The 20,938-nt window shown below is 40.9% G+C and overlaps 2 pseudogenes; both read right to left on the bottom strand.

Annotated features, from left to right (window-relative positions):
- Nucleotides 1-1,726: 1,726 nt before the first annotated feature.
- On the bottom strand, nt 1,727-2,466 carry LOC703258 (argininosuccinate synthase pseudogene; annotated as a pseudogene).
- A 10,494-nt stretch (nt 2,467-12,960) lies between these two features.
- LOC106993936 (chromobox protein homolog 1 pseudogene) lies at nt 12,961-14,201 on the bottom strand (annotated as a pseudogene).
- Between the last annotated feature and the right edge of the window lie 6,737 nt (nt 14,202-20,938).

The following is a 20,938-nucleotide window of genomic DNA, read 5'->3' as shown; positions in this document are numbered from 1 at the left end:
GACAAAATAATCCAAATTAAATATATTGGTGTTGTAATTTATAAATTGCTAAAATCATTTATAACTAATGTTTGGTTTGTCAAACCCAAATTCCTGGGAGAACAATCAAGGTTCAGGTATATTTGGTTACTGGATGGGCCATTTATACATTTTATAATGGCATTTCATTCAATTATCATTTTTAATGCATGTCTTCTAGTTGTATGAAAGCTCTCCCATGCAAGAGGGCTGATGTTATAACAGTAGATTATTATGCTACAGTTATGCTACAGTGTATTTTCACCAGGTAAAAAAGCTTTTTATGGTTCACTGAGACAGTCAGCCACTTCACAATGTAGAACCCGAAGATTGGATCTTCTGAGAGCATTAGAGAAAGACTGCCCTTGCCATCCACATTGCAATGAAATTTGGGGGTCCTGAACCTTGGGTTCATAATATCACAACATAATATCACAAGAGTGTGGAGAAGGATCCCTCCACACTCTTGGAACTGTACACTCATTGGAATCCTTAAGGTAAAGCTAACCAAGGAGGTGTCTCCCCAGAAGAAAATGGCATCTTTGATGTGAACAGCTCTTCCTAAGATCATAGATCAAGACTTCTACTGTCATGAGACTCTTATCTTTGAATATTTTTCCTTGTTTATGCCTCTACTAACAACAGAAATGAAAAAGAGGTCTGTTGCTTGCACTTGCACTTATGGTGTATACTTTCATTTGTGAAGGATTTTGCAGTCAGCCATATATGTGGATAACCTTATACTTTGAAAGATAAAAGATGAAGGCCCAATACTGGTGAGAAACTTTAATGGTACATTCCTTGCCTCATGGTCAGTCAGAAACAGAACATTGATTCACTCCTGTTATCCCACATCATGGGTTAAAGATAAATTGCCAGGAGGCCTTCACTCTTCTAGAAGTGCATCAATTGTTAGGCCCTTTTTCCATGGTTTGGAATAAAAGAGGCAGTGGTTAGAAATGTATCCCTCATGATAGGCTCTATAGCAGATTCTATTGTAAAGGCTATAGTTACACAACAGACTTTAAATTCTCATGTGAAAGTTATGTTAAATTAGAGAACTGGCTAAACAGAAAAGTAGCTGTGCAGCTGCTGGCACTTGTGGCCTATGGAGAGATACATTAAATGTAGATTATAAAAATTCAGTTTTAGAGGATTCATGAAAAGACCACTTAGTTAAGCGAGTAGACTCTTCATCTAGCTCATTCTTTGATCTATTTGATTTTAGGAGGTTTGGTTTATGGGGACCTTGGGGAAGGAGCATACTTCAAACTCTTGGTATTATCCTCCAATAGTCAAAATAATAGTTTCCTTGGTGCACTGTGTTCTCTCAAAGATTTTTAAATGTTTACATGCAGAATGTCAAATGGTCTGTCTTCAACTAGAATGACGAGAGCTGAAAGAAATGTGCAACCATGAGGACAATATAACCTATGAATGACATGCTGAGACTGGAAACTCAAAATGATGGTAACTGAGAGTGGCACTAAGGCCTTAAGTTTTGTTTTTTGTTATTTTTTAAATCTTTTAATTGTCATTTTATAGCTCCCCACCACAGCTGCCCCCCACCCTTCCCTTCAATGATGACATTTGCAGGCTTCAGGGGACCAGGGAACAAAGCTGGCGCCTGGCAGCCCCACCACACTGCCAGCCAAGGAGAACAAGTCAAAATTACAAATTATCACAATTAGCGCCTGTACTTGGGGGATCTGCAAATTGAGGAGACCCCTGCTCCTCATTGTACAGGGGTCTATTTGGCAGTGACCTTGCTCTGGAGACGATGATATTCCTTCAGCCTGAGGGAATTGATGTTGATGAACCCGGTGGCGTCAATTGGCTCATAATCACCCTGCACGTTCATGCTCACCAGCTCCTCATTGTAGAGAGACAGTGGGGACTCCCAGCCGAGGGTGTACACCTGGCCCTTGAGGACGGACACCTGCACTTTCCCTTCCACTCGCTTCTGGGACTTGGCGATGCAGTGGCGGACAAGTTCACACCCAGGGCTGTGCCAGAAACCAGTGTACATCAGCTCAGCAAATTTTAAGCCCAGGCCTTGTTTGATTTCGCGCACTTCCTGGTCCATGGTGAAGGCCTCGATGTCTAAATGAGCGTGGAAAGGAATGGTGCCTGCTGGAGTCTCGTAGATACCTCGGGACTTCATTCCAATGAAGCAGTTCTCCACGATGGCAATACGGCCCATGCCGTGCGTGCCTGCAACTTCATTCAGGTACATGAAGAGCTCCAAGGAGGTCTAGTGGGTGGTGCCATCCTTGATGTTGGTCACCTTCACGGGGACCCCTTTTTTGAACTCGATCTCGAGAATGTCAGGGGTGTTGGGGGCTTTGGCAGGGTCCTGGGTCTTTGTGTAGAGACTCGAGGCGCTTGGTTCTTGGAGTTCTCCAGGATTCCAGCCTCATAGCTGATGTGCATGAGGTTCTCATCCATCTCGACCCGGCTGTTTCTGTACCTCACTTCCGGTTTCTGTAAGTAATTTCCCCGGACGAGGCATCCCTAGGTTTCTCTGAATCTGCTGTGATTCTGAGGGCTGCCAGATTCACGAACTGTTCGTTGCTAAATTAAACTCTTTTAAATTTAAATTGGCTGAAGTTTTTCTTTTAACTATATGTATAACATATACTGTTATACATTATTAATATATAACATATACTATTATACATTATTGTATTTTTATATATGTACTATTATATATTATATATTAATATATAACAATAATTGTATATATTCCATATTTTATATAGTTTATATTTTTTATATGTTATGTATATAATTTCTTTCATTGAGAAATATGTATTTCTCTTTTGCCCTTCTGCCACAGAACACATTATCTTAATTAGCTTCGTAAAGTTTTTTAATTTTTTTATTTTTTGAGACAGAGTTTTGCTCTTGTTGCCCAGGCTGGAGTGCAACGACATGATCTTGGCTTACTGCAACCTCCACCTCCTGGGTTCAAGTGATTCTTCTGCCTCAACCTCCTAAGTAGCTAGGATTACAGGTGCCCAATACCACGCCCGGCTAATTTTTTGTGTTTTCAGTAAAGCTGAGGTTTCACAATGTTGGCCAGTCTGGTTGCGAACTCCTGACCTCAGGTGATCCACTTGCCTTGGCCTCCCAAAGTGTTGGGATTATAGGCGTGAGCCACCATGCCCGGCCATGTAGCAAGTTTTAAACTGAAGTGTGAGTCCTCCAACTTTGTTCTTCTTTTTCAAGATTGTTTTAGCTATTCTGGGTCCCTTGCATTTTCATACACATTTCAGGATCACTTTGTCAATTTCTGCACAAAAGGCAGCCAGAATTTTGATAAAAATTACATTAAATCAGTAGATCAATTTGTTGGCATTCTAATGCTATTTTAAAATATTAATATTAAAATATTGCCATTTATTTTATTCTAATTTTTGTGCCATTTTAACAATATTAAATCTGTCAATCTATTGACATAGGATATCTTTACATTTATCTTTAACATCTTTAATTTTTTATATTGACATTTTGCAGTTTTCAGTGTACAAGTATTACCCCTCTCTTTTGTTAAGTTTATTTGTTTTTTGTTTTTTTCAGGCAGGGTCTGGCTCTGTTGCTCAGGCTGGAGTGCAGTGGCATCATCAGAGCTCACTCCTATGGGCTCAAGTGATCCTCTCTCCTCAGCCTCCTGAGTAGCTAGGGCTATAGGCACATGCCACTGTGCCTGGTTAATTTTTAAATTTTTTGAAGAGAAAGGGTCTCACTATGTTGCTCAGACCAGTCTCAACCTCTTGGCCTCATGTGATCCTCCCACTTCAGCTTCCTAAAGGATTGGGATTACAGGCAAGAGCCACTGCTCCCAACCAAATTTATTCTTAAGTATTTTATTCTTTTTGATGCTATTGTAAATGGAACTGTTTACTTAGTTATGTTTTTGGATTGTTCATTGATAGGGTCTAGAAATACAACTGATTTTTATATATTGACCTTGTGTCAATACACTCTTACTAAACTTGTTTATGAGTTTGAATTGTTGTGTGTGTGGGGGGGTGGGTACTTCTTAGTATTTTGTATATACAAGATCTTATCATCTCTGAGTAAAAATATTTTTATTTTACTTTTCAATAAAGATATGTTTATTTCCTTTTCTTGCCTATTTGCCTTAGCTGGATCTCAAAATACGATGTTGTTATTATTATTATTATTATTTTTTGAGATAGAGACTCACTCTGTTGCCCAGGTGGGATGGAGTGCAGTGGTACAATGTTGGCTTACTGCAACCCCTACCTCCTGGGTTCAAGCAATTCTCCTGCCTCAGTCTCTCGAGTAGCTGGGATTACAGGCATATGCCACCATGCCTGGCTAATTTTTGTATTTTTATTTTTATTTATTTATATTTTTTGAGATGGAGTTTTGCTCTTGTCACACAAGCTGGAGTGCAATGGTGCAATCTCGGCTCGCTGCAGCATCTGCTTCCCAGGTTCAAGCAATTCTGCTGCCTCAACCTCCTGAGTAGCTGGGATTACAGGCACCTGCCACCACACCCAGCTAATTTTTGTATTTTTAGCAGAGACAGGGTTTGGCCATGTTGGCCAGGCTGATCTCAAACTCCTGATATCAGGTGATCCACACACCTCAGCCTCCCAAAGTGCTGGGATTACAGGTGTGAGCCACCACACCTGGCCTGATGTTAAATATTAACAGCAATAGTGAAAGCAGACATTCTTGTCTTGTTCCTCACCCTTTGGTTATTCAGTAGTGTGTTGTTTAATTTTCACATATTTGTGGGAGTCCCAAATTTCCTTCTGTTATTGATTTCTAATTTCATTCCATTGTGATTGGAGAAAATGCTTTGCATAATTTCAGTCCTTTTAAACATATTGAGGCTGGTTTTAGGCCTAATACATATTCTATCCTGATGTATGTCTCATGTGCTATTGACACAACATGTATGCTGCTTTTGTTCAGTGACGTGTTCCATAGATGTCTGTTGAGTCTACTTGGTTTATAGTGCTGTTCTCCTGTTTGCTTATTGATCTTCTGCTTTATTGTTCTATTATTGAAAATGGGGTATTGAAGTCTCCAACTATTATTGTTGAATTGTCTATATCTTGATTCAATTATGTCAATTTTTGCTTTATGTATTTCGAGGCTCAGTTGTTAAGTGTATATATGTTTATAATTGTTATGTATTTCTGATTGACCCTTATCACTCTAAAATGTCCTTCTTTGTCTTCAGTAACAATTTTTCGTCTTGAAATCTATTTTGTCTGATATTAGCATAGCCACTCCAACTATCTTTTAGTTACTATTGCATGGTATATCTCTTTCCTTCCTTTTACCTTTAAATCTTTCCCTCCTTTTACCTTTAAACTCTATGTGTTTTTTAATCTAAAGTATGTCTCATTTAAAAGAAATAACAGCAAAAAAAGGAGAACTAAAGTATATCTTTTGTAGACCATGTATAGTTGGATCACATCTTCCTTTATCCCTTCCAGCAATATCTTCCTCTTCAGTGAATTTTTTTTTTTTTTTTTTTTTTTTTAATTTAAGATAGAGTGTTGTTCTTGTTGCCCAGGCTGGAGTGCAATGGTGCAATTTCAGCTCACTGCAACCTCCCAGGTTCAAGTGATTCTCCTGCCTCAGATTCCCAAGTAGCTGGGATTACAGGCATGTTCCACCACACCCGGCTAGTTTTGTATTTTTAGTAGAGACATGGTTTCACCATGTTGGCCAGGCTGGTTTCAAATCCCTGACCTCAGGTGATCCACCCGCCTCAGCCTCCCAAAGTTCTGGGATTACAGGTGTGAACCACCATGCCTGGCCTTCATTGAAATATTTAGTCAGTTTACATTCAGTGTAATTACCAATGAGGTAGAATATGTCTGCCATTTTGCCTAAAGGGAACTTTAGTATTTCTTGTAGGGCAGATATTTGGTGATGAAATCTCTCAGTTTTTGTTTAACTGAAAATGTCTTAATTTCTCCTTTATTTTTGCAGGATAGTTTAGCTGAATATAGAACACTTGATTGATAGTCTTTCTTTTAGCACTGAATATGTTATCCCAGGACTTTCTGGCTTCCAGGGTTTCTTTTTTCTTTTTACTTTTTTTTGAGATGGAGTTTCACTCTTATTGCCCTGGCTAGAGTACAATGGCGCAATCTTGGCTCACTGCAACCTCTGCCTCCCGGGTTCAAGCGATTCTCCTGCCTCAACCTCCCAAGTAGCTGGGATTACAGGCATGCGCCACCACACCTGACTAATTTTGTATTTTTGGTAGAGTCAGGGTTTCTCCATGTTGGTCAGGCTGGTCTTGAACTCCAGACCCCAGGTGATCCACCCACCTCCGCCTCCCAAAGTGCTGGGACTACAGGTATGAGCCACCATGCCTGGGCTTGGCTTCCAAGGTTTCTGATGAGAAATCAGTTGTTAATTTTACTTAAGAACACTTGTAAGCCGGGCGCGGTGGCTCACGCCTGTAATCCCAGCACTTTGGGAGGCCGAGGCGGGCGGATCACAAGGTCAGGAGATCAAGACCACGGTGAAACCCCGTCTCTACTAAAAATACAAAAAATTAGCTGGGAGCGGTGGCAGGCACCTGTGGTCCCAGCTACTCAGGAGGCTGAGGCAGGACAATGGCGTGAACCCAGGAGGCGGAGCTTGCAGTGAGCCGAGATCGCGCCACTGCACTCCAGCCTGGGTGAGAGCGAGACTACATCTCAAAAAAAAAAATAAATAAAAACAAAACAAAACAAAAAAAAGAACACTTGTAGTAATGAGTTGCTTTTCTCTTGCTGCTTTCAAGACTCTCTTTGTCTTTTGATAATTTTGATTTGTTTGTTTGTTTGTTTGTTTGTTTAAATAGAGATAGGGGTTTGCTCTGTTGCTCAGGCCGGAGTGCAGTGTCTCTATCATAGCTCACTGTAGTCTGGAACTGATCCTCATGCCTAAGCCTTCCAAGTAGCTAGGACTACTGGCACATGCCACCATACTCAGCTAATTTATTTATATTTATATTTTTTGTAGAGTTGAGGGTCTTGCTATGTTGGCCAGGCTGATTCCAAACTACTGGCCTCAAGTGATCCTTTTGCCTTGGTCGCCCAACATGCTGAGATTATAGGTGTGAGACAACATGCTTAGTCTCTTTTAACAGTTTTTGTATGACAAGTCAAGGTGTGGATCCCTTTTAGTTTATCCTACTGGGAGTTTATTTTCTTGGATGTGATGACTTTTGTTTGTTGTTGTTTTGTTTCTTTCTAATTTGAAAGGTTTTTGGCCATTATTTGTTTGAATATTTTCTCTGACCATTTTTTCTGTCTTTTCCTTCTGACACTTCCATTATGTGTATGTTGACACGCTTTATGGTTTTCCATACATCTCTGAGGACCTTGGTTTTTTTTCCTTCAGTTCCTCAGAATGAGTAATCTCTTCAGTTATTCTGTCTTCAAGTTCTTAGATTCTTTGTTTGGCTTATTTTTGTTTGTTTGTTTTAGAGCAATAGAGTCTTGCCAAAGGGCCCAGGCTGGACTAAAACTCCTTGGCTCAAGTGATGTTCCTGCTAAAGCCTACCAGGTAGTTGGGACTAGAGGTGTGTGCCACTGTGCCTGACTGAGTTCTTGGATTCTTTCATATTCTGCTGAAATCTGCTGTTAAGTTTATCCAGTGATTTTTCATTTCAGTTATTTTACTTTTCAACTTCAGAACTTCTGTTTGTTCCTTTTTTAATTAATTAATTTTTTAAAAAGTTGACAAAAAATTATATATAGTGTATAAAATGTTTTGAAATATGTACACACTGTGGAATGACTAAATTGAGCTCATTCACATATGCATTACCTCACATACTGATTGTTTTTTGTGGTAAGAACACTGAAAGTATATTCTCAGCAATTTTCAAGAATACAGTGCATTGTTACTAACCCCAGTCACCATGTTGTATAATAGATCTCTGGAGCAGGGTTTGTCATTGTTGCTAGTTGTTGCTATTGTTTTGTTTAGTGACTTTCCTGGACTAATTCTGTAAAGTCTGTATTCTTTGTAATGTAAAGTCTCTGTTCAATTAGCTTAATGGCCAGTTAATGATTGAACACAGATTTCCTCAACTATCTTGAATGAATAAGTCTTCCAAATTTTGTTGATTCACTTGGTATTGGGGTATAGTTTCAATTCTCTCTCAGGCAGTTTACATCTCTCTTTAGCCTTCATTTCTTGCTTAGGAAAAGCCTTAATATCAGCCAGAGGCAAGAAGACATTGGGGTCTTCTCAGGTCTCTTCTGGGCATGCACACATCATGTGCATGGCCTAATAGATTCCTAGGATTGCATCAGAGCTTTCCAAATCTCCCAGTGAACATCTTATTCTTCAGTTTTTTTCCTTTAAGTTTTTCATCAGCATCTTGTTATCCCCAACTGTTAGCAACACCTCTGGCAGTTTTGATGTTAAACAACTGCCGATGATTGTTTTCAACAAATGTCACATGGATAGGACAATTCACAGAGACTGAGCTGTAACCAATATTCAGACCAATAAAGACAAGTTCTGAGAATAGAACTTTTCATCGAGCTGCCAGACAAGTCAAATAATGACAGTCCTCTGGGATTGAGGCTTTCCTGGAGCTCCAAGTCCATTCTTCCCCCTCCAGTAGTTGCTAGTCTGCTGCTTTTCATAGCTATTGTAATAGCATAGCTATTGGATTTTAATACTACTTTGAAGAGGAGTTAGAATTAGGAAAAGCTTAAAAACCAAATCTCATTGTTCTTACCAAGATTCAGCCATTTTTCTTGACTAAACACTGCTCACATTGCTGCAAACTTGTGTTTAATTTCTAGAGTCTAAAAAATTAAAAAATTTAATTCTGATGGGTTGTGGAGATCTTATTGCTTTTATAGTGTAGCAAATTTTTGGAAGTCCTTATTCTTCCATTCTGAAAGTTGGAAAGATCTCTAGCTTTCATTTGTTTTTTGTTACTATGTTGTATTATTTTATATTCTTTTACTTTTATTCTATGTGTGCCTTTGTTTTTTTTTTCAAGTTTTCACACATAGCGTTGATTGTGTCTTTATTTTAAAATGAGTTTCCTTCTTCCCTGTTGATGTTATTAAAATAAATGAATAAATAAATAGAGTTTCTTGAAAGTAGATAGTATGTAATTGGATCATCCTTTTTTATCCAATTTGATAATCTCTGCTTTTTAATTGCATGTTTAGAGGATTTAATTTGACTTACTTATTTTATTTTATTTTATTTTATTTTATTTGTTTTTCAAGATGGAGTTTTGCTCTCGTTGCCCAGGCTGGAGTACAATAGTGTGATCTCGACTCACTGCAACCTCCGCCTCCTGGCTTCAAGCGATTCTCCTGCCTTAGTCCTGAGTAGCTGGGATTACAGGCATGTACCACCATGCCTCACTCATTTTGTATTTTTAGTAGAGATGGGGTTTCTCCATGTTGGTCAGGCTGGCCTTGAACTCCCAACCTCAGGTGATCCACCTGCCTTGGTCTCCCAAAGTGCTGGGATTATAGGCGTGAGCCACCACATCCAGCTGACTTAATTTTGTTTTTTAGAAGATTTAATTTAAAATTGTTTATTAATATTGTAAAACATAAAGCTACTCGCTCTATTTTCTTTCCATTTGTTCTATCTATTCTTTGTTCTCTCTCTCTTCTTTTTGACTTCTTTTAGATTGAGTGTTTTTTATACTTCCATTTTATCTTTTTCATTGCCTTATAAGCTATACTACTTTCAGTTTTCTCCTTGTTTTTTTGTTTTGTTTTTAGTGGCTGCTTTATGGTCTTTAATATACACCTTCTACTTATCATTGTCTACTTTGAAGTAAAATTATACTATTTCACAAATAGTATTAGAACACATGGCAGTGTACTTTTCTATTTCTCCTCTCTTGACTTTTGCCCTATTGCTGTCATGTAATGTCTATACATGTTATAAGCTCCATATTTCAGTTTGTTATTTTCATTTTCATACTCTGTTACCTTTTTTTTTTTTTTTTTGGAGATGGAGTCTTGCTCTGTCACCCAGGCTGGAGTACAGTTGCACCATCTTGGCTCACTGCAACTTCAACCTCCTGGGTTCAAGTGATTCTCCTGCCTCAGCCTCTCTAGTAGCTATGATTACAGGCACGTGCCACCACACCCAGCTAATTTTTGTATTTTTAGTAGAGACGGGGCTTCACCATGTTGGCCAGGCTGGCTGGTCTCGAAGTCCTGTTTCGTGATTCACCCACCTCGGCATCCCAAAGTGCTGGGATTACAGGTGTGAGCCACCGTGCCCCACCCTACCTTTTTTAAAAATTGTAAAAATAATTTTTAAAGTTCTTTTATATTTGCCCACATATTTACCATTTCCAGTGCTCTTCATGTTTTGGGGTAGATTCAGATTTTTTTCTTTTTGACAGAATCTTGCACTCTCACCCAGGCTGGAGTGCAGTGGTGTGATCTCGGCTCACTGCAACCTCCACGTCCTGGGTTCAAGCAATTCCCCTGCCTCAGCCTCCCGAGTAGCTGGGATTACAGGTGTGCACCACCATGCCCAGCTAATTTTTGTGTTTTTAGTAGAGGTGGGGTTTTACCCTGTTGGCCAGCTTGGTTTTGAACTTCAGACCTTGTGATCTGCCCACCTTGGCCTCCCAAAGTGCTGGGATTACAGGCATGAGCCACTGCGCCTGGCCAGATTCAGATTTTCATCTCATAATATGTTCCTTCTACCTGGTGACTTTCTTCAAATTCTTTTTTTTTTTTTTTTTTTTTTTTTGAGACAGGGTCTCACTCTGTCACCCAGGCTAGAGTGCAGTGGTGTGATCATAGCTCTCTTCAGCCTTGACCTTCCTGGGCTCGGATGATCCTCCTACCTCAGCCTGCAAAGTAGCTGGGACTACACGTGTGCAACACCATGCCTTGCCTGGATAATTTTTGTATTTTATGTAGAGACGAGGTTTCACCATGTTGCCCAGGCTGGTCTTGAATTTCGGGGCCCAAGTGATCCACCCAACTCAGCTTCCCAAAGCTCTGAGATTACAGGTGTGAGCCACCACGCCCAGGCTCTTTCACATTCTTTTTTTTTTTTCTTTTTATAAACTTATAGTTTTATTAAGACAAAAACTGACAGTGTGGTATGAAGTTTACATTTAAAAAAAGTTTTCACAGAAATCTAACACATGCCTAAAAAGGTTTTACAATGTAGTTCTAGATGCAAGTCTAGGCAATATCAAGAACTGATGGATCTCATGACTCAGGAGAGAGCATTTTGGGTATCAGTTACTTCTTAGGATTTTTAAAAAAATGGTTTTGTTGGCTGGGCAGGTGGCTCACGCCTGTAATCCCAGCACTTTCGGAGGCTGAAGCAAGTGGGTCACGAGGTCAAGAGATCGAGACCATCCTGGCCAACAATGGTGAAATCTCATCTCTACTAAAAATACAAAAATTAGCTGGGCATGGTGGTGGGTGCCTGTAGTCCCAGCTACTCAGGAGGCTGAGGCAGGAGAATTGCTTGAACCCAGGAGGCAGAGGTTGCAGTGAGCCGAGATCATGCCACAGCACTCCAGCCTGGTGACAGGGCAAGACTCCATCTAAAAAGTAAAAATAATAAAAAAAAAGGTTTTGTTTGTTTTTTTGTGTGTGTTTTAAAGTGAACCACTGCCCAGTATGAAAGTTTAATCTTCTCCTAGGACCAACGCTTTTGAAATCACTCAACTCGAATCAATTCAGTGGAACTTGTGCTGTCAGTGACTGAACCCTGCCACCAATGGTTTCAGAGTTCAAAGGTCAAAAAAGAGATCTGCTCCAAGAGTTCTCCCCACTAAGAGTATGGGCCCTTGCTTTCCCTACTGTCTTATCTCCTCTACCACCCTCTTCCCCTTCCCCAACACCTCAGCCAGTGGCTTCAACAAGGTGATATTTATAACTTCGTTATTGGAAAGAAAAGGGTCTTCTGTCTAATTTCGGGAATTAGCCCCTCTGAGACAGAATGATCTGCTTATATTGTATGCTCCCCAATAAAAGACCTTCCCTCCTCAGTCAATTTCCATCTCCAAAATGGCAATTTTGGTAATTTATCAACTAGCGTATCCTTTGTGGTGAACAGCATCAGGTTTAGGCAGGGAACATCTTGGCTTATATAGGTTTCAGACATTCACAGCCTTTTTTTTTTTCCATTTAAAAAACTTTATTTAAATGGAGACTATTCTTCAAATGATTGGAAAATCAATAATGAAAAATAGTTCTTTAGGGTCTTCTGGTGAGGTGGAGGAACACATCAAACTGCACTGGCCCTGTCAGGGGACGGACACCCTTGTGGGGTCAGGCTCAGCCCTCTGAGTGGCACGAGGTCCTGCAGGCGGCGGGGCCCTCACACTCCAGCCCCATGCCTGGTGACCCACCCTGGGCCTAGGGATTCACAGCTTTTAATCATAGTCCTTATTTATGATGCCGATGACATTTCTTTCAAAGGTAAAATATTCTGGACATAGAAGCAAATCATTAGTTGTCTGTTCTTTCCATTGCTTCACCATTTCCCCTAACAAGCAACAAATTTTTATCAAAATGATGCTACCCATCTCCCTTCCTTTTCTCCCCATCCCTCCCTCCCCCAAATAATACATCAGTAATAGCCAAAAACTGCACACATGCTATGCTGTAACAATGCAGTTAACACTATTGGGAAGTAGGCTGTGGGCTGTGGAGATGCTCTTTGAAGATCTACAGTATTTTTATTTGCCCTCCCACACACCCAACTCTGCAAGTGTTGTCCTTCACAGAAGGCCCTTTGCTTTTCTCAGCAAAATGAAGAATACGCTGCCTTGAAACACTTATCACCCTTCCCCTCCACTGGGATGGGCCTGCAAACTCTACAGCTTGGAATGGCTGTAAAGCACTTGGGTTGCTGTAGGGCACAGAAACTATACTGGCTCTTCAAAGGACATTTTCTCAAGCCACCTCTATGCTGTCAAGACAAGTAGAACTCCTTCCCTTCCCACTGGAAACCCACATTCAGATGTGACAGGGGCTGGTACTCAGGAGAGTCAATTCTTGTCATCTTTTTGTCATCCTCCTTCTTGGGGTAGGAATGCCTTTCCTCATAGAAAGATATGACAACCTGTGGGCTCTTGACATTGGCTTCCTTGCCAGGAAACAGGTCAGCCTCATCAGAGTTTTTTCATTCCACTGGGAACATAAGCTCTCCACTGAAGTCTGTAGCTCCAATAATCTGCTCTGGCATCAAACCTCCAGCAAAGTCTCATGGCTTTTCTGACCCTTCTTTCTTCTTCTTCAGTTTGCTCTCCTCTCCCTTTAAAGCAGGAGATGTTAAAAAAAAAAAAAAAAAAAAAAAAAAAAAAAAAAAAAAAAACCAAAAACCAAAAACAAAAAAAAACAAGTTTTCTGTATGGGCTGACTCACTCCAAGGCCCAATAATAAGCAAGGCTCTGTCAGGGCTCTCATAGTGCTATCAGCAGAGCCAGAGCCCAGAAGGAATGGGCTCCAGGAGCAGGGATGAGAAAAACAAGTTCTTCTTATCAGTTTCCCCTTTTTAAAATTCTCTCCCCATACCATTATTCTTTGTTCTGCTCTCCTAACTATTTTTGTAACTATCTCTGCAAGTTGGTAAGGATTTTGTAAGTACCTGTTTTCCCATCTGTGCAGTATGGCAAAGGTCACAAGACATGCCTGAGTTTCAACATCTGTCACTGTTTGATAAACTGCCTTTGTTCTGCTTCTGTAAGCTTGCTTGCCCGCCCTGCAGGTTTCACACCACTAGCTGACCAACCCCCTTCAGATGCATGTATAAAAGTCAAGCCCTGTCTTTGTTTGGGGTTCACTCTTTGGATGTTAATCCGCTGGGCTGGTGCACCTAAATAAATCCTCCTGAGTCACCCATTGGTCGCTCCTGTCCCTTTAATTCTCACAGCACCTTATCTTCAAAATCATCAGCTTTGGGCTTGCCTCCCTCTGATTTATCTGTCTCATGTGTTATTTTCTGTGACTGCAGAAACTCAGCAATGAGGTCAGGGCAATCCAAGTTCTCTTCTGGTTCCCATGTGTGGTCCTCATTGAGAGCCCCTTCCACTTTAGGAGCTACTCTACTTTTCCCTTTACCACTCCACAGTTGAGAACTTTTTCCACCACAAATTCCTCTTCCTCCACTTCTAGAACCTCCTCCACTTTCCTCTTGTTTTGTTTTTTCCTCATAGTGCCTGCTAGCTTTCTGGTGTAAAGGGTGACACTACTCAGAGCAGTGCCCAAGAGTCCAAGAGGAATTGGTGCCACACTACTGGCACATCGTGGTGTGTCGGCAGAGGGAGTGGTGCCCAGGAAAGCAGCAAGCCAGGTGGCCACAGTGGAGCCCCTCCCTGAAGTGGCCTACTGCAGGTCCTGGCCAAGGGCCCTTCCCTTAGCCAAACAAAAGAACCACACATTCTGTGCTGCCCACCTCCCACCCTCTTTCAACATTCTTTTTGTTCAAGTGTGTTGGTTAGTTCTTCCAGGTTTTGTATGCTGAAAAACTTGTGTCCTATGTTTTTGAAAATTTTTCTCCAGGAATATAATTCTAGGTTGACAATTGTCTTCTAGTACTTTAACTATATTGCTTCACTCTCTTCTAGGCTTGCATTACTTGCAGCAAAAATCTTTTGCTATTTTTTATATTCTGTATGTAAGTTCTCTTTTTTCCTTTGGCTGATTTTAAAATTTAAATTTTTCTTCTCATAAGTAGTTCTAAGCAATTTGAATATGGCATACTGGCATACTGGCATACTACTTTTGTTGCTATTACTTGGGCTGGGGGTTCATTGACCTTCTTAGATCCATGGATTTATACTTTTCATCAATTTAGAATTTTTCTCTTTTTTTGAGACAGAGTCTCATTCTGTCGCCCAGGCTGGAGTACAGTGGTGTGATCGCAGCTTACTGCAGCCTCCACCTCCCAGATTCAAGCAATTCCCCTGTCTCAGCCTCCCAAGTAGCTGGGACAACAGGTGCATGCCACCATGCCTGGCTAATTTTTTGTATTTTTAGTAGAGACAGGGTTTTGCCATGTTGGCCAGGCTAGTCTTGAACTCCTGGCCTCAAGTGATCTGCCTGCCTCAGACTTCCAAAGTGTTGGGATTACAGGCATGAGCCACCATTCCGGGCCTATTTAGAAAATTTTTATCTATTAGTCTTTCAAACATTTTTTCTGCCTACCCCTCACTTTTTCTGGGACTGCAATTACGTGCATATTAGGTCACTTGAAGTTTTCACACATCTGACCAATGTTTTGTATACCTTTTTCCGTGATCTATTTCCTTCTGCACGTTTATTTGTATAGTTCCCATGCCTTCAAATTCTGTAATCATTTTTTTTCTGTAGTGTCTAATCAGCTATTAATCCTGTTACAGACTGAACTGTGGCTCCAAAAGTCCATATGCTGAAGCTCTAACTCCCCATGTGACCGGATTTGGAGAAAGGATCTTTATAGAGGCTATGAAGGTTGCAAGAAGTCAGAAGGGCACATCCTAATCAAATAGGACTGGTGTCCTTATGAGAAGAGAAGGAGACACTTCTGTGTGTGTGCACCCAGATAAACAAACATGTGAGGACACAGCAAGAAGCTGGCTGTCTACAAGCCCAGGATAGAAGCCTCACAATAAACCAACCCTGGCACCTTGATTTTGAACTTCCAACATCCAAAACTAAACTTCTGGCCAGGCGCAGTGGCTCATGCCTGTAATCCCAGCACTTTGGGAGGCCGAGGTGGGTGGATCGCTTGAGCTCAAGAGTTCAAGACCAGCTTGGGCAACATGCCAAACCCCATCTCTACCAAAAATATAAAAATTAGCCAGGCATGATGGCACATGCTTGTGGTCCCAGCTACTCAGGAGGCTGAGATGCTAGGATCGCTGGAGCCCAGGAAGTCAAGGTTGCCATGAGCCATGATTGTACCACTGCGCTCCAGCCTGGATGACAGAGTGAGATCCTGTCTCAAGAAAAAATAGATAAATAAATATAAACTTCTTTTGTTTAGGCCACCCAGTCCATTGTAGTATGTTATGCCACCCCTAGTAGACTAATAATACAAATTCCATCCAGCATATTGCTATAAGTTCTATACGGATATTTAAAAAAAAAAAAAAAGAAAAAAAAATCTTCCATGTGTTTCAGCATGCTCTTAATTCCTTCTTGAAAACATGTCCTTTCTTTTTTTTTTTAGACGGAGTCTTGCTCTGTTGCCCAGGCTGGAGTGCAGTGGCATGATCTTGGCTCACTGCAAGCTCTGCCTCTTGGGTTCATACCATTCTCCTGCCTCAGCCTCCCGAGTAGCTGAGACTACTGGTGCCCGCCACCACGCCCGGCCAATTTTTTGTATTTTTAGTAGAGACGGGGTTTCACCATGTTAGCCAGGATGGTCTCGATCTCCTGACCTCATGATCTCTGCCTCGGCCTCCCAAAGTGCTGGGATTACAGGCGTGAGCCACCGCGCCTGACCGAAAACATGTCCTTTCTTCTTGAAAACATGGAATATATTTATGATAGTTATTTTATTTTTTTAGAGACAGAGTCTCACTCTGTTGTATAGACTTGAATGCAGTGATGTAATCATAGCTCACTGCAGCCTCAAACTCCTGGGCTCACATGATCCTCCTGCTTAGCTAAGCAACTAAGATTACAGGTGCATGCCATCATGCCTAGCCAATTAAAAATTTTCTTTTTGTAGAGATGCGGTCTTGCTATGTTGCCCAGGCTGGTCTTGAACCCCTGACCTTAAACAATTCTTCATCCTCAGCCTCCCCAAGCATTGGGATTGCAGATGTGAGCCACCACACCTGGCCAATGATAGCTATTTTAATGCCAATCATTTGTATCATTTCTGGGTCTATTTCTGCTGACTTATTTTTCTCCTCATTATGGGCTGTTTTTGCATGCTTGATAATTTTTTATTGGATGACAAACTGAATTTTATATTCATGGGTGCTGAATTTTTTTGTAGTTTTAAAATGTTATTGTATTCATTTTGGGATGCTATTATTTGTAAACATATTGGTCATTTCAATGATCACTTTTCAGGTTTTTTTGTTTGTTTTTTGTTTTGTTTTTATGAAATGGGGTCTCACTATATTGCCAAGACTGGTCTTGAACTCCTAAGCTCAAGTGACCCTCCAACCTCGGCTTCCCAAACTGCTGGGATTACAGGCATGAGCCATCATGCCTGGCCAGTTTTTAGCTATTTAAGTGAAATTAGAGCAGCCTTTATTCTGCAGTGAAATTGCTTTCACTACTGAGACGGTCCTTCTTAGTAGTCTACCCCAGCTCTGTGTATTGTAAAGTTGCTCCACTTTGATTATGGGGAATATGGACTATTCTCAACCTTGTGTAATCTCTGATAATCGTTTTGCCCAATTCTATCCAGTGGTTCTTTGGTCCCTGTCAGTTTTTTCACACTCACATGCTAATCAGTACTCAACTGAAGACTAAAAGGAAACCCTTTGTAGGTCTCTGCAGCTCTCTCCAATAGTTTGCCTTGCAAGTTCTAGATGCCTTCACCTCTTCAAATTCTCAGCTGTAGCTTCGCAACTCAAGGACACTCTGAGCTCCGTGTGGGCTCCTCCTCATTGTGCGGAGGTCTAGAAAACACCTCCAGCTATGAGGCTGAGTGAGCCATTTTTCACATTTTTTCACTCAAAGGACCAACATTTTTCTGCATGACCAGTTTTAGAAAAACTATTGTTTCTTGTCTTTTGTCTGTGTTTTTAGTTGTTGAAGGTGGGAGGGTAAATGTGGTCTTTGTTATACTTCCATGTTCAGAAGTGAAAGTCTCTCTAAAAGCATTTAAGTACTTGGTACTTCCAGCTGAATAGGTGCGAACAGCACACTATATCTATTTATTTATTTTGTTTATTTATTTTTCAGAGACAAGGGATCATTCTGTCACCTGGGCTGGAGTGCAGTGGTGCCATCATGGCTTACTGCAGCCTGGACCTACTAGGCTCAGGTGATCCTCTCACCTCAGCTGCCCAAGTAGCTGGGACCACAGGCACAGGGCACTGTGCCTGGCTAATTTTTTAATTTTTTTTTTTTTTTTTGTAGAGATAGGGTCTCCCTGTGTTGCCTAGTCTGGTCTCAAACTCCTGTGCTCAAGCTGGTCTTGAACTCCTGCTCAAGTGATCCTCCCACCTCGGCCTCCCAAAGTGCTGGGATTACAGCCATGAGCTACCACTCCCAGCCTATATTTAGACTACTATGATGATCACAAGATGTCAGGACCATCAAAATTTCTTTGGATGATATTATGTAATGTTAGAGAGAAAGAAATACTACATCTGGAAGAATAACTTTAATAATAGGAGTGCTTACCCGATAAATTTTATAACCTACCATCATTCTCCAAAATCCACAAATTAAACAAGTGAGTTCAATGGGGACACTTTAACAGTAATCATCCCTGCACACACCAAGCTAGGAAGCAAGAAGAAACAAATACCAAAAACTTACTGTAGTGCAGGCCACATTTCCTGATCCTAATGAGATAAAAGGAGAAATCAATAACAAAAAGATAATTGTCAAATGCAGATATTTGGAAAACATAAATACAAGTCTCTCTATGAACTCATGGAAAGAGTTCCAAGATATACAGTCGAAGTAAATAATTCAAAGTATTGAATATTGTTTAATATATGGCACCATTTCTGTAAAGGGGGGAAGTATATGTTTATATTTCCATATATATAAATAATCTGGAAATATACACAAAAAATTTAACAATGGGCACTTTATTGGGGAAAGTATATGAAACCATGTGGATGGGATCAGTAGTAGTAGTGAAACTTTTCACTGAATACCATCTTACATTTTTCGTTTTTCAATACTATGAATATATCAACTAACCAAAAATTAAGTGTTCAAAATTATTTATAAAATATATATACACATACATTGTTTGAGATGGAGTCTTGCTCTGTCACCCAGGTTGGAGTGCAGTGGCTCCATCTCAGCTCACTGCAACCTCTGCTGCCCCAGTTCAAGAGATTCTCCTGCCTCAGCCTTCCGAGTAGCTGGGATTACAGGGGTGTGCCACCATGCCCGGCTAATTTTTTGTATTTTTTAGTAGAGATGGGGTTTCAGCATCTTGGCCAGGCTGGTCAACTCCTGACCTCATGATCCACCCATCTCAGCTTCCCAAAGTGCTGGAATTACAGCTGTGAGCCATCGTGCCTAGCCTATAAAACGTATTTTTTAACAATTTATAAACCAAAGAAGGAAACATAATGGGGAATTATAGTTAGAACTGAATGTAACAATAAAATACTTACATTCCAAAATTTGTAAGAAGTCGCTGAAACAGTACCAAAAGGAACATTAATAGTCTTAAATGTTTACAGTACAGCAGAGGCTAGATTGGAGTTAAAGTGGTAAGAATTCCCTTCTAAAAGTTAGAAATACTGTCATAATAGTGCAGACCCTATAATAATAGTGCAAATCATGCAAATTCAAGGAAAACATTTTAATTGAATTCTCTTCTGTCATATGATGGATAATTTATTTGAGCAAATCTGATTAAAACAATTAAAATTCTGGCCGGGTATGGTGGCTCATGCCTGTAGTCCCAGCCCTTTGGGAGGCTGAGGCCAGAGGAGCACTTGAGCCTAGGAGTTCAAGACTAGCCTGGGTAACACGGTGAAACTCCGTCTCTACAAAAAATACAAAAATTGACCGGGCATGGTGGTGGTGCACCTACAGGTGCTACTAGTCCCAGCTACTCAGGAGGCTGAGGTGGGAGAATTGCTTGAGCCTGGGAGGAAGAAGTTGCAGTGAGCCAAGATGGTGCCATTGCACTCCAGCCTGGGTGACAGAGTGAGCCCCTGTCTCAAAAAATAAAATAATAAAACAATTAAAATTCTCAGTAAACACTTTTTTTCAATAAAAATAACATTTTAAAATGTATTGATGGGCTGGCATCAATCTCCAAATTCCCACCATGAGTTGCAAGCAGCGGTTCTGGAAGCTAAATGCTCTTACATCGCTCTGAGGTTGTCTAAACAACTCTGAGGTCTTGATTTCCATGGATTACAGGGTTTCAGGAAATAGGCCTAGGGACCTTCCCCAGTGGAGAATCTGTTTTTTGTTGTTGTTGTTTGTTTGTTTGTTTGTTTTTGAGACTGAGTTTCGCTCTTGTTGCCCATGCTGAAGTGCAATGGCTTGATCTCGGCTCACTGCAGCCTCCGCCTTCCAGGTTCAAGTGATTCCCACCTCAGCCTCATGAGTAGCTGGGATTACAGGCACGCGCCACCATGCCCATCTACTTTTTTGTATTTTTAGTAGAGACGGGGTTTCACCATGTTGGTCAGGCTGGTCTCGAACTCCTGACCTCAGGTGATGCACCCACCTCGGCCTCCCAAAGTGCTGGGATTACAGGCGTGAGCCACCGCCCCCGCCCCCAGTGGAGAATTTAATGGGAGATAGTCACTTACAGTCAGGATCCAAATGAATATACCCCAGTATAAAAGTAAACAAAAATAAAATCCTATTGTAAAAAAGTCGGGTGACGACTGATTTGACCTTAGTACTGGACAGAATGAGGAGAAAATCTTCATGGGTAATTTACAACAATAAGCCATCTGTGGTACCCAGGATCTAAGATGGTTTCAGTGACCTCTGCCTGCTGGCATTCACTTCTTGCATACACTCACCTTGTACATTGAATAAGGCTGATCTGTGCAACTAATAAAATATTGCAGAAATTACTAGATGTGACTTCCAAGGGCTAGGATATAAAATATTGAGACTTCTAGTTTTCACTCTGTTGGAACACTCTCTCTGGGGGAAATCAGCTGCCATGTCATGAAGACATTCAAGCTGGTCTATAGACAGACAAGGAACAGAGGCCTTTTTTTAGCAACCAGCATTACCTCGCCAGGCCTGGGACTGAGCCCCCTTGAAAGTGTACCCTCCGG

Source organism: Macaca mulatta, chromosome 1 (assembly GCF_049350105.2).
Source record: "Macaca mulatta isolate MMU2019108-1 chromosome 1, T2T-MMU8v2.0, whole genome shotgun sequence".
NCBI lineage: Eukaryota > Metazoa > Chordata > Mammalia > Primates > Cercopithecidae > Macaca > Macaca mulatta.
The sequence above is the reverse complement of the archived record's forward strand: the minus strand, read 5'-3'. Positions and strand labels throughout refer to the sequence as shown.